Raw genomic sequence first — 10,484 nt, forward strand, 5'->3', positions numbered from 1 at the left:
GTCAACACTCTCTCACCACGACCATTGGTAATGAGTACTGGCGCATGTCGGGGTTTCTAATCCAATGCAAGGTCATATTGGTAACATGTCTACATGAAGTCCAGATACATTCCCTATGGCACCAACCAACTCGGTTCAGTATCCTTCGCAACCTAGGAATGAGAATCCTCACGGACTGGCTACTGCTGTTGGACTCCACTCCTATGGTCATCCACATATTATTGGGGCGGATGCTCTCATGACTCCTCACGACACCCGGTCCGTTCCTTGGACGTCCATGAACCCAACCCTAACATATGCAACCCTACCATTTATATGATTAACAGTGGACCAACGTCACATCATTGTCATCACGGGTCACTCGGTTTCAATCCCCCTACCGAAAGGGTAGTAGCATGTGGGGTACCTAGCCATGCAATTCTAGACTCTACCTAATAATGTCATCAAACAATCATGACAGTGCTGGAGACATCAGCAGACATGTGTCCCATTCCACAACCTTCTAATATCCCAAGCTAAGATATCCCAAAGGAATACCTCATCCATTAGAACCATATACTAACCATCATTAGTACATAACATTCATAATCAACAAAGTATATATGTAAACAAGACACACAGCAGTAATATAACAAGATTAATACATAAGACATGACTACAGCAGCATATATTCTAACAGACACTGGACTAGCTAGCATGTTCAAGTCTATTCAAAAGATAGGATTGAATGTCCTTACCTGCATATAAGTAAACTGTCCGTAAAAAGAGATCCGTTAACTATTACAAGACTTTCTTTTCAGACGGAGTATACCTAAACACAGGGTTACAATAATATATAAGTTAATTGAATCAAGGTGGATCAAAACCAAAAGTCAATTGGTCACTGTTTACCAGCCGGTCGCTCGGGCTGGTGGCTTAGGTTGAGCGACCGCCACTAGTGACTGCCCCAAAAACAGAGAGTTTCAATCCGAAACTCAGGCTTCTGATCATCCGTTTTCAATCCGGATTTCGAGTGATCATGACCTAAATCTCGAATCTAACACTCCTATAGCCAAACTTGGACGTAGGGGTGCAAGTTTGGCCCTGGCAGCCCTGACCCGCCCTAAGCCCTCCCTGAGCCCGAATAGGGCTTGGGCTTAAGATTTTGACCCTAAGGGCGGGTTAGGGCCAAAATATTCTGGCCCTGAACTAGGGCCAAGGGCGGGCCTGGGATTACTCTCTGGTCCGCCCAGCCCATCCCAGCCCGTCCCTGATTTTTGGCCCTGACCCAGGCCCTGATTTTTGCCCCGACTTGCCCGACCCTTCCGATTTTGGCCCTGATCTTGGCCCTGATTTTGGCCCTGATCTTGGCCCTGACCCAGGCCCTGATCCTGGCCCTGATTTGAGTCTAAAGACTCTGGACCCTCCACCCACATGGAGAGGAATTAATTGTAATACATATGGGTGGATACCTGACACGTGTCAAATTTTAGAAACATGATCATGTTTTGTAGAAAATTAATAAAAATAAATTATAACCCTATTACGAATGTAATAAGCATCTATTTGATTTTGACCCTGATCCTGACCCTAATTTTGGCTCTAATCTTAATATTTATTTGACGATGATCATGTACTACAATACTAGATTTTTACCCTGATCTTCATAATAACATTCATATGAGTCTTGATTTTGACATATAGTCACTTTGATCATATTAGACTATAAATTCACTTTTTATATTATTTTAAGGTAATTTTTATTTTTCCAACAAAGTCATTTTTAGTTCAATAAAATATTGATTTTTTTTTTGACTAAGGCGAGATAATATATTATAAATAATAAAAACTATTACATAAAGAATTAATATCTAACAAATCTATACCCCAAGTTCTCATCATGAATATCTAACAAATCTACTGTGATATTTTAAAAAAAAATTATTAAAAACATATAGCTATGTTTGTAACTAAAACATCATTTTCTTTAACTATGAAAAAAATGCATTTTTTTTGTTGAATACTAAATTATCGTCGATTTACTTGTTAACAAGGTTTTGAATATGAATTTTTTTTTGTATTGAATAAATATATCAATTTATTGAACAGTTGTTAATGAAAACATACCTACCTACGGCTTAAGTTCTTGACTTTGAAGATAAAATTTTCATTTATCATATTCCTTTTGAATTATGAATCTCTGATGTTTCTAAGTTTACAAAAAGAGTTTGTGTGACATTCTCTATAATTGACTTGACTTTCAAATATGCCTAAATTTAATTACAATTCTTCTCTCTACTTATTCTATTTCATGAATAATTTTAACTCTTTGCTAGTGGAGAAAAACCAAAGGAAAAAGCAGAATAAAAGAGAGAGAGAGAGAGAGAGAGAGAGAGAGAGAGAGAGAGAGAGAGAGAGAGAGAGAGAGAGAGAGAGGAAATTTGGGGAAAGACAAATTGGAAATTTGGAATGAAGTTTGACCATTGTCTTAGAAGTTAGAAATTAATTGAGAATTGAGATAAATCTTTTTCTTTTTCCCTTCGAGCTTACATATAATAACCATAATTTTCATCGAATAGCAAATTAAAAAACCCTCAAAATTTGGATTTCTCTATTTCTCTAAAGTATAAATGGGTATAAATAGTTAAATACCTATTGAATATAAGTTTTGGATTATTTGATGACATCTTTACTATTTTATTTTCCAGAACTGAGTTTGAAATTTAAGAATTTAATTACTTTAATATGTATTTTAATTACTACCTGTCTTACATTTGATGTTTACGACCAAAGATATGGCCAATTAAAGCTAGGGACAAGGCCAATTAGGGCCTGGGCCAATCAGGGCCAGGGACAGAGCCAATCAGGGCCAATCAGGGACAGGGCCAATTAGGGCCAATCAGGGACAAGGCCAATCAGGGCCAACCCATCCCGACCCGGCCCAATTAGGGCCAATTAGGGCGGGAATGGGCTTGGCTTGGCCCTGTAGGGCTTAGGGCCAGGGACAATAATCATTGGCCCTGAACTAGGGCCAGGGCGGGAATGGGCTCAAATTGTACCATATAGGGCTGGGCTTGGGATTGCAAAAGCCCGGCCCAGCCCGGCCCAGTTGCAGCCCTACTTGGACGAGGGTTACCTTTAATAGAAGTCAGGGGGCAAAATAGGGCAAAACCCCGAAACAGACCCGGGCGGTCGCTCTAGGCGGTCGCTTAGTTTGATCGACCGCCACTAGCAACCGTCCCCATGTAATTTACCATACAAGGGTGCTTTTGCTAGGGGGTTGATACCCAAGTACAACCTAGCCCTAAAGAAGAGATGGGGGAGATCTTACCTTCATTCCGGACATCTCCAAACAACACTTGTCTTCCAGAAGACCAACTATCAAGCAAGGTAGGCTCTTCAGACAGGGGATCCAGATCCATGGGTTCAGGGTATGGATCATGAACTTCTATCCGAACACTCCACAAACTTAATTACCCGACTACACCTTCGAGTTCTCGGACCTGCAATACGGATCTCGGGTTAGAAATACGGGGGTTGTTACGGAGAGAGAGAGAGAGAGAGAGAGAGAGAGAGAGAGAGAGAGAGAGAGAGAGAGAGAGAGAGAGAGAGAGATTAGAGGGGGAGAGAAGAGGGGTGGGTGTTGAATGGTCGCCGTTTGGGCTTGGGCTTCATTATAGGGGGGGTCTTACTGTTTAAAATTGTATTCATATTAGTGCAACTATTTTTCCCACAGTCAATGATGGATGGATGTATGTGTTCATCCAATATAGATTATATATTTATATTATTGATATTCTTTTATATTTAGATTCATTATTCAAATGTGTTGAGCAAAGTGTGTCCTTGTAATTTTTTATTTATTTTGAAGAAAGATAATTGAATATTATTGATATAGGAACTAAAAATTTGAAAAATGACATAAGATAATAGACTTTCCCCCTCATATCGTACTGAGCTAAGTCAAACAGTGTAGGAGGTATGGAGTCACTACTAAACTAAATCTCCCCGTATTCATTTAAGAAGCTCATGAGTTGATCAACACAAGTACTAGTTTCCCTAAACCGATATAGAAATTGACGCACTAAAAAGAAACTGGAAGCCTCTTGAATTTCTTCTTTCATCTCAGCTGCTCTCTATAAGATAACAAATTTCCCTAGCAACATCGTGATAACAAATATTGACAAGCAGACTTGGCTATGTTGGAACCCAGGGGACTGAGTACAAGTAACACATCTTTTAATTGCAAAAAACTCGATTAAGATATATTATCTTAACGTGCAATACCTACTATTGCAAGGATGACAGTCCCCATTGCATCATGGTAGGTTACGCAATATTCTCCAATCTTGCCTCTAATGAATCTATCAAAGCGCATTGATAGCCACCTCAATGGTGTTTTTTCCCATGTTATTGCCTTCATCACCTGAAGTTTGAATAGAGATTTAAATTTTATCAATAGAAGAAGTTGCAAGTGATTGGTAATCATAATAAGGGTGCTCTTCATGTTGAAAACCCAAAATTGGACAGTTAAAGTTGAATGTTGCTTAATATTGGAGTGGTATAGTTATTGTACATGTTTGATCTTAACTATAGGATACACGATGGACACACAATATAAAGAGACAAAATACCTTCATAAATGGTTTAATCCAATATTTTTCTTAATATTGGGATGTGTGGATAATATCTCCACGTACCGATTAGATTGAGTTACTTGATTGTAGTTAAACCATTCAGTTGTAAATATCCACTTAAGTCCTTGTAAGGCAGAGCCAAGATTTAACATTAGGGGGTGGGGTGGAGGAGGGAGGTAAATATTGAAATTTCTTACAGAACACAATAATTTTTCTACCCATTGTTTGATATTTCACATACTGAAAGAGGGCTAGAGGGGGAAATTTCAAAAAACAGCCTAATTGCTAGAATTTTACGCATGGAAAGAGGGTCAAAGGAAAGTTTTCAAAAACTTAGGAAGGGGATGGGGAAATTTCAAAAAATTGGGCAGGGGGGGTCGTCAGGGTCCCCCTAGCTCTAGGGTAGCTCTGCGCCTACCTCTATACCATTGCACCAAAAATATATCCATGCTAGTAGTTTAATTGGATCACTAGGTTATCGCACTACTACAATAGATACATGCCCTATGTCAACACCTTAGCTTACTTTTTATAATTTCAATAGAAATTGACAAACTCGTTATGTTTTACTGGTGATGGGCCAATGGTCGCAAAATTTAATAACAAATTGACAATTTTGCACCTATGCCTTCATCTAACTTAATTTTGCCCCATTTAAAGTAAAAAGAAACCAACAATGAGAGAAATCCATTATAATCCATTTGTTTGCTTGAATAAAATAGGGTGGATGAAAAAGAGTAGGAAAAATGTATTATTTTCAATGAAATTCCTAAAGCTTACTTTGTTTGTGAGGCGAGAATTGAATAGACAATATACCTTAAATTAAGGATATTGTCTAGTAATGTGTCACTTAACTTTTCTTGCCCCATGCTTAAAAAAAGTTTTGACCTTAAAACAATGACACCTCACTTTATGTTTAAAAAGCACTAAGACCCCAAAATTAGATTTTTATTGTATATAATTTGTCAAATTTATCATTCAAAAAAGTTAAATCACTGTTTATTTTTCAAAATATTCTTATAATAAACAGTGTCTGAAAGGTTTTCAGTGATAAATTGGACAAATATATCCAATAAAAATCCAAGTTTGGGGTCTCTGTGCTTTTTAAACATAAAGTGGGGTGTCAGTGCTTTAAGGCCTCCATTTTGAGGTGCCAGTGCAATTTGCTCAAAACTTAAATAAGTTTGTGGAACCCACATTTCATGTTTTTCCTCTCTTGTTCATTTTTTACATATTCTCCTATCCCACTATAAGTGGGTCACACCTTTCTATCTTTCACACTTTTTTTCTTGCAAACAAATGGTCCCTTAGGCATCGTTTGTTTGTTGAATTTAAAGTGAGGTGGGAAAAATAAATGGGAAAAGTCAATTTTTTCATAAAATCCCAAAGTATGGCTTATTTAGTTCAATAAGGTAGAAAACTAGATTTGTCATGCTACTTTTTCCACCCTATCTCTTTTCAAAGTATCACATATTTAGTGGGACTTTGAGAAAAAATTGAGGAAAACAACAAAAGTGGGGTTTACATTAGAAATTTTTTCAAAAAATCTTTTCATTTTTTTTTCCTTATTCTCCCATCAAAATGAGTCCCACGTGTTTATTTTTTCACCTTACTTCTGCAAACAAATGGTGCCTTAAGGTTTTAGCATAGTCAGTATGGGATCTTAATGATGATAAAGATCTATTGTAGGACTTTAACAGATTGATCTTCACTAGTAGCTTTGCAAAGTGCTACAAATTTGAATTAGTCGCAATGGTCATATGCAACTTCATACATGCACATTTTTTACGTAGTCGTCATGATTTTTTACCAACAATTATCATGTTAAAAGAGCCATTGTGGGGGAGTTTATAGCTTGTTGTTTGCATATTTCATAGCAAAACAATTAAGGAAGACAAATGGATACTTGGGGTTTTTTATTTTTTAACATTTAAATTTATTTTATTTGTTTGTAACGGGGTTTAACGGGCTGGTTCGGGTTGATTTCAAGCCAAACGGTTCGAGCTATCGGGCCACACACGGGCTGGCCTGGCCCAGCCTGGCAAGAGCCAATGAGGGCTGAGGTTGTTTAGCCCAAACTCAACCCATTAAGCTTTGGTTTGGGTCATAATGGGCCGGTTTGGGCCGATTTTAGCAGTTCGGGTTAGGTTTTGAGACCCTTACCATGATTTGGTTGGACTAGAGTTCAAGCCAGATTTGTGTTGCACATTGGTTTGTATCATACTACATGAGTGCTTAATTAATCTCAAAGGTAAATAATAGAGGTGTTTTCTACATATAAACCAAATAATTAGCTCTCCACTATCGGATGTGGGACTAAAGTTCCCACCACAAAAAATCAGAAGATGAAAAAACAATAAAATAAAATATATTTATATTAAAATAATATACATACGCAATTCTAAAATTTAAAAATTTCCAACAATCCCCACAATGGTTACAATTTCAAATACAAAGAATAAAGATCCAGACAACATTGAACAAATTAGACCCAGTAGGACATGTGGTTTTAGATGTCTTCTGAACCTAAATTTATACTAAATTTTATGAGGTGATAGAGTATTGGTGAAGTCAGACTTCCTGAACTTATCTTCTTCAATGTAGTTGGCTACTCCACCATTCATATCCAATCGATTGACCTTCTAGACAAACCTTTTATAAAAGTAAAAGTAGACATTTTTATTGGCCTTGTTTCAAATCTTAATCTCAAAGATATTTAAGAAAGTTTTCTTGTCTGGGATTTCTAAGGGAAGGCAGTCTCATGACTCTAAGTTTAAACATTTTCCACACTATATTAGGGTTTTTCATGAAGATAATTGAAGGGAAGAAGATAGAGAAGGAGAAGAAAATGAAAAACATTAGTAAGAGAATAGAAGAGGAGAAAGTTGTTCCAAAGAGTAGAGGAAGAGTAACACTAGGTCAAACACATGGTTTTTTCCTGTCAAGGGAAATTTTGTTTTTTCAAAAATTTATGTTGGTTACATCAGTATTTAACTTTGATTTCCACAAATAGTTTTAGATCAATAAATTCGATAACTCACAGGTTAGTAATAATTTTAAGGTACTTGAGTAAATGGCGCTAAAAAGTTTCCTAATGGGAAAAAATGAAAAACACACTCAAACAACGCCACTATGAGTCTGAAATTATACGATGGGATAGGCCCACATGGAGCCCATAGAGATTTTACGTTGAGGTAAAGCCCCCCCCTACAAATATTAAATTAAAAAATAATAGTAAATTTCGAAGTACCCCATGTGGGGCCTACGACTTATTTTGTGGTTCAAGACTGTCGGATGACGAGGTGATGCTAACTTCGCCACAGCAGCACGCCTTTGCACTGGGAATGGCCGCCTCTTAACCAAGGTTCGAAATCTCGTTTGATTTCGTCGGTTCGGTACCTGGCGAACCGGCAAAATTTCGAATTGCCGATAATACAAAACATATATATGCAACAGGTATGTAAATGCTACAAAACATCAGTAGTCAATTCATGTACCTCCAGGCTGCAAAACGCCAGTAGAAATTTGAAAAAATAATAAAATAATTTAACTTGTCAAATCATGTAGTGATGTTTACCGTTTGTTTTTATTTTTTTTATTTTTACAATCCAGGGTTTAACAAGAGCCACGTATCTGGCTCAAATTTAAAAAATAGCTCAGTCATAAATATAAAAAATGTGATAAATAACGATAAATACCGAAAAATAGCGAAATATCGCCGAGAAATTGGCGATGTCTCACATATGTCGGTTTCAGGGTGGGGATCGTTTCGCTACTTGCCAAATTTTGGCGATAAGTTGTTCCTTGAGTGCACCCCATATTACAGAATTAGGCTTGAAGGGCAAAGCCATAATAAGAGATTTAGCCTCTTGTAACGTTCCAGCTCGTGCCAATATATCAACCATGCAGGTATAATGCTCAACTGTGGCCTTGATCAGGTGTCTGTGAATCATGTCATTGAAGTATAAACAACCTTCACTCACTAAGCCACTGTGATTGCATGCACTTAAAACACCAATGAAGGTGATATGGTTTGGCACAACGGCTATTGACCTTGACTGCACCAACTCATGAAATAGGTCTAAAGCTTTCCTACCTTCACCGTTCTGTGCATATCCACATATCATTCCATTCCACAGAACAATATCCATTTTAGGCATGCTTCGAAAGACCCTCAATGCATCATCCATCTCACCACACTTCGAGTACATATCTTCAATTGCACTTCCAACAACCATATCAGTATCCAAACCTAACATCAAAGCAAGGCCATGAAATTTTCTTCCCCTTGCAAATGCATTTGTGCTTGCACAAGCATTAAGGATGCCACCAAAGGTGAAAGAATTAGGCTTCACATCAGTTGATCGCATTTTATCAAACAATGATACTGCATCCTCCTGGTGTCCACTTTGTGAAAGCCCAACAATCATTGCAGTCCAAGAAACCACATCTTGCATAGGCATCTCCTCAAATAACTGGGTGGCGGAAGCAATAAATCAACACTTGGAGTACAAGTTCACCAATGCATTGTTAGTGAAGCTATCACAACCAAACCCAGATTGAATAATCAATGAATGCAACTCCCTTGCTTCAAAAACTCGCAAGCGACATGCAAATTCATTCAAAATTATTGAATATGTAAACTCATCAGCTTGAACCCCATCTGTAATAAGTTGTTGAAACAACTTTAAACTAATCTCACCCATTCCAAGTTTAGAATAACTATAAAGCAAAGTATTCCATGAGACCAAATCTCTATTAGGCATTTCATCAAACACTTTCTTTGCATTCTCCAATTCTCCCGCATCTGTGAACATTCTTAGAAGATTAGTGCCAACAAAAACATCAGAACACCAACCAAACTCAAGAATCTGAGCATGAACCTGCCGCCCAATACCCACATCAAAACATGGGATTACAATTGTAAAAGTGAAATCATCAGGCCTAGTAGAGCTACAATGCATTTTGACGAAATGGGTAATGGCTTCCTCAGTTCTTTGGTTTTGGATGCAACCAGAGATGATGATATTCCATGATCTACAGTCAGGTTGGGGTGTGGTTGAGAAGAGTTTGAGAGCTTCATCAATTAACTGAGATTTGATGTACCCTGATAAGAGAGTGTTGTAAGATACAGGGTTGGGTTGTGGCATGTGGCAAAGGAGCTTGTTTGCTTCAGAGAGAGCACCAGCTTCGGAATAAACTTGCAGAAGAAGGTTGCAGCGGTAGACATAGTTTTGGAGACCTAATTTCAAAAGAGATGCATGGAGTGCTTGAGCTTTGAGCATGTATAAACAAGAGTTGACTGCAAAAACAGCCAAGTTAAACCTTTCGTTCCACCTATAGTAAAAGCGAGTCGGTTTGCATCAAACCGGTGGATTTAATTGATTTCGTTCCACCTATGCTTTTAGTCACTAGAAAACTTTCGTTTCCAATCAGTAGTGTTGGAGTCTAAGCTCCGGGTTAAGATTATTAAATTGGATTCGTTTTCGGTTTATTTTTTTGATTTTCATTCGGTTCAAGTGTGAAGAGTAGAAATCAAAATTGAACCGCTTTGTATATTATTTGAAAAGGTCTTAGATTTAGTTGGAAGTTAGAACAGCTAGAATTGGAACGGTTAATCTTCTATAAATCTAATCTTAATGTCATAGAACAAAATCTACTACGGAACAAGACCTTCTTAAGGTGCAATGAAGTTAGGTTCCGTTGGGTATTTTTAAACATTGATCTTGAATATCTTAGTTTGGTCCTAGACCTAACCGTATAAGACCGGATTGGACTAGGTTAAACACCTAACCCTAATCTTGGCGTTGACCTAACCACAAAATGATATAATAATGCATAATTCCATATTGTTGCTATATTTTTTAA

The 10,484-nt window shown here is 37.5% G+C and overlaps 1 pseudogene; it reads right to left on the reverse strand.

The window, feature by feature from the left end:
- Positions 1-8,368: 8,368 nt before the first annotated feature.
- LOC149001893 (pentatricopeptide repeat-containing protein At2g37320 pseudogene) lies at positions 8,369-9,079 on the reverse strand (annotated as a pseudogene).
- Positions 9,080-10,484: the final 1,405 nt, after the last annotated feature.

Source organism: Hakea prostrata, chromosome 10 (genome assembly GCF_041222555.1).
Source record: "Hakea prostrata isolate BN-2017 chromosome 10, UWA_Hpros_2, whole genome shotgun sequence".
Lineage (NCBI taxonomy): Eukaryota > Viridiplantae > Streptophyta > Magnoliopsida > Proteales > Proteaceae > Hakea > Hakea prostrata.